Genomic DNA, 4335 nt, shown 5'->3' on the forward strand with positions numbered 1-4335 from the left:
ATCCATTTACTGAGCACTTACCATTGCATATGGTGCATAGTAAGAACTCAGAAAATACTAATTATTATCTCATTCCATCCTCACACACACACCTGAGGAGATGCTATTATCATTCCCATTTTATAGATGCAAAAACTATGACTCAGAGACGCTAAGTGACTTGACCACCATCACAAAGCCACATGGACAACTTCTGTTACCAATATCTTGGATGTTTTTCCAAGATATTCAGTGGATCTCCAAGCTTCCACAGAAGTATAAACGAATACATACAATGGGTATGCAAATATATTTATATATTGGTGTTCTCCGCCTTGCTTTTTAAAATTAACAATGTGTCTTAAAAGATCATTCCCCATTGGTCCTTTTAGATCTAATCCCCCGCCCCCATTTAATGCCTGCACTGTATTCCATTGCATGGATGTGCCATAGTTTATGTAGCAGTTCTCTATTAATGGATACTCAGATTTTCTTAATCTCTTGATATTCTGAACAACCTGCAAGGAAGAGGTGTGTGTGTGTGGGTGTGTGTGTGTGGGTGTGTGGGTGTGTGTGTGTGTGTGTGTAAGAATGTTTTTCCAGTTTGTCTGTAGGGGAGAGTCCTAAAAATTGAATTGCCATGTCAAAGATCTGTGCAGGGCTTCCCTGGTGGCTCAGTGGTTGAGAGTCTGCCTGCTGATGCAGGGGACACGGGTTCGTGCCCCGGTCCGGGAAGGTCCCACATGCCGTGGAGCGGCTGGGCCCGTGAGCCATGGCCGCTGAGCCTGCGCGTCCGGAGCCTGTGCTCCGCAGCGGGAGAGGCCACAACAGTGAGAGGCCCGCGTACTGCAAAAAAAAAAAAAAAAGATCTGTGCATTTTCAATTTTGGTGTGGATATTGTCAAACTGCCATTCAAAGAGGCTGTACAAAGCAGCGATAGAAGAGAGTGGGCATTTCCCAAAGCCTCCTCTCAGGGTGTGCTGTCAAACGCTGAACAGTCCTTCATCCTCGCCCTCCTGACTCTGATGCTCCTTCCTGCCCCTGAGGTGTGGGCATTGTTAGATCTGGGAAGATCACGGACAAACTGTAGCCATGAAACTGGGGGAATTATGTGGCTGGGGAGACCCCCTGGCACCAGGGTGCCCGTGTCTCTGGGATCCCCAAGACACAGAACGCCAACTTAACACCCTGGCTTAGAGAGGTTGGCAGGTTTGTAGCTGTGATTTGCTGGAGTGGGAGAAAGCATGTCAGTTTGATTCCCAGGTGGCGTTCTCTCTGGGGAAAGACTGCAAATTAGCAATTCAGGAGATGTAAGGAAGTTGGTTGTTTTGCTGTGTCTTGTTGTTTGGTTTTTTTTTAAAGAGCACAGTTGGGTTATGGTTTTGGTCTTTTGTTTTTATTGGGGGTGGTGATATTTTGGTTTTAAGACAGGGAGGGCTTGGGATTTCTTTTTAAATGAGATTGGAGGGAGATGGGAAACAGGGTCGTGACTCCATTAGAGATTTTGTGGGTGTTCGAACTGAAAACAGCCAGGAGTTCTTCACAGGCTGGATGTTGTTTTCTTTAATATTTAGTGGTAATACACATTAAAATGGTAATACCTGTGATTTTAAAATAATAATTTAAATGATATTCAAATAGGGAAAAAAGGTAATGCAAAGTCTGTCTCCGTCCTACTACTGATGTCCAATATTCCTCCTAAGATGCAGCCAGTGCTACCCGTTCCTTCCAGAATATTCTCTACATTTACATGTGCAGAATGTATGCGTTTGCACCTGTCTTTTTTCACCTAATGATATACCTTGGAGCTCATTTCCTACCTGTAAATAGAGATCTGCATCATTTTTTAAATGAAACGTTCATTGTACAGATGGGTTAGATTTCAAACGACATTTGGACAGCAAGATGTTGGGTCCTGGACTATTAGCCTAGGTGACCCCCTACTATGACCTCTCTCTTCACATGGTCTGAGGTGGGCCTTCTCTCTCCCCCACTACTACCCCCGTCACACCTAATATTCCCAGGGGTCAACCTCCAAAAGTGGCGAGATGTTTGCTCACCGTCTGTGTCATTTTTCTGGCTTCTTTAGAAAGCAGGAGTATCTTCTGCCTGCCTAGGTTATTAGTAGATGCTCGAGGGGACCTCAGGGACAGTGGGGTGGCAGGGAGGAGCTCTGGTCCAGGAGCCACGAGAGTCAGGGTCTAGACCTCCACTGCCCAATGGCAATGCAGTGTGAGCACATGTGTGGTTTTTAACTGTATAGTAGTTGCATGTAAAAGCATCAAAAGCAACATGTGAAATTAATTTTCATAGTTGTGCTTAATCCAGTATACCGAAAACATGGTCCTTTCAACATGTAGTCAATATTGGAAATTATTGAGATATCTAACATTCTTTTTTTCCTCCTAGTCTTTGAGACCCCATATAGATTTCACTCTTTTTAAAATTTATTTATTTATTTTTGACTGCGTTGGGTCTTCATTGCTGCATGCGGGCTTTCTCTAGTTGCAACGAGCGGGGGCTACTCTTCGTTGCAGTGCGTGAGCTTCTCATTGTGGTGGCTTCTCTTGTTGTAGAGCACGGACTCTAGGCGCACGGGCTTCAGTAGTTATGGCATGCAGGCTCAGTAGTTGTGGCTCACGGGCTCTAGAGCGCAGGCTCAGTAGTTGTGGCTCACGGGCTCTAGAGCGCAGGCTCAGTAGTTGTGGCGCATGGGCTTAGATGCTCCGTGGCATGTGGGATCTTCCCGGACCAGGGTTCAAAGCCATGTCCCCTGCATTGGCAGGTGGATTCTTAACCACTGCACCACCAGGGAAGTCGAGATTTCACTCTTATGTCACATCTCAAGGAACCAGTCACAATTCAGGGGTTCCATGGCCACATGTGGCTAGTGGCTGCCCTATTGGACAGACAGCTCTAGGCACCCCCAACTCTGGCTGATCCATGTTGAATGAACACCCTCCCCCTCGCTTCTCCAGGCCTCTGTTCCCTTATTTTTGAGTAGGGGAGCTGGGCAATCTTTTGGATTTTAATGGCTGCTCATCATCCTAACATGGGCCGACTTTCAGTGCTAAGAATGAAAAGCCATGGGCAAGCCAGGACAAGCGGCTCTCCCTATTGTAGCTTAATGTCCACATCTGTAAAATGGGGATGATTGAACGTGATGAGTCAAGGTGAGGATGACAAGTAGGGCAGCTGATGAGGATGTGTTTTGGGGGAGGCGTCATCTTAGGGGATTGTCTTTAGGGTTAGGATCAACCCTGGTGAGTGCCCAGCACCCACTCGCTTAGAGCCAGGGCTGCCCTCTAGTTTACTCCTCTGAACCTCAGTCACCTTGTCCTTCTGTAAAGTGGGGATAAAAATGACACGTGCTTTACAGAGTCGCTGTCAGGATGAAATAAGACACCCATGCAGAGGGCTCAGTGCTGTGCTTAGCACACAGTAAACTCTCCATCACTAGAAGCTGCTACGGTTACCATCCCTCCAGATGCAGACATGGACCCAGGATGGGGAGTGGCATACCCAAGGTCACACAGCGAGACGGTAGTAGCAGATGCTGGTCTGTTGTGGCTCCCTCGTCCCTGGCAGGCATCCCCAAAAGTCAGCCGTGAATTTCTTCGCAGCAAGATAAATGAAATAAATACACCTGAAACCACTGAACTACTCCAGTGAGGCCTGGGTCCAAGTACTGTTTCCATGGTATGTGCTGTGGCGTGCACATGCATGTGATGTGTTTAAAATCACGGCTCCAAAGGTCTGAGCTAGGCTGGCGGGATACCCAGCACCCGTCTTCCTGTATCCAGTGCCTCATACCACGACTGGCGTGAGATTCCTCTGTGTGCTTTCAAGCATAGGGCCCCCTTCTAGATGGCACATGACATACATTTGGAGAGGCTGTGACGGAACGTGCACTGAATTAACAGCCAGGAAACCCGAATCACTACATATTATGTAACAATAACAGGAAGCCATTTCTTCTGAGCATTTGCTCTGTGAAGTTACTGAAACCCTTGCACTTACTATTTTTTTTAATCCTCCCAGTTACCCAGGGAGGGAGGAATTACTTGACGCATTTTACAGATAAGGAAGCTGAGGTTCAGAGAAAATAAAGAACTCACCCAGAAACACACAGATAGAGCCAGAAAGGACCTTAAAAATCTTCCCTGTGGCAGAAGTGGGGGGACAACCATCCTGGGCGGCCCAGGATTGAGGCAGCTCCTGGATACTTGACATTCGCAAAGAAGGACAAGAGGGTCTCCTTCCAGCAGCGTAGTGTATTCTTTGGGGATATCGAACCTGATCATGGTCAGCATGAGGATGAACATATGGCAGCAGATGAAGGTGTGTTTGGGGCGG

Source organism: Lipotes vexillifer, unplaced genomic scaffold, assembly GCF_000442215.2.
Source record: "Lipotes vexillifer unplaced genomic scaffold, Lipotes_vexillifer_v1.1 scaffold970, whole genome shotgun sequence".
Lineage (NCBI taxonomy): Eukaryota > Metazoa > Chordata > Mammalia > Artiodactyla > Lipotidae > Lipotes > Lipotes vexillifer.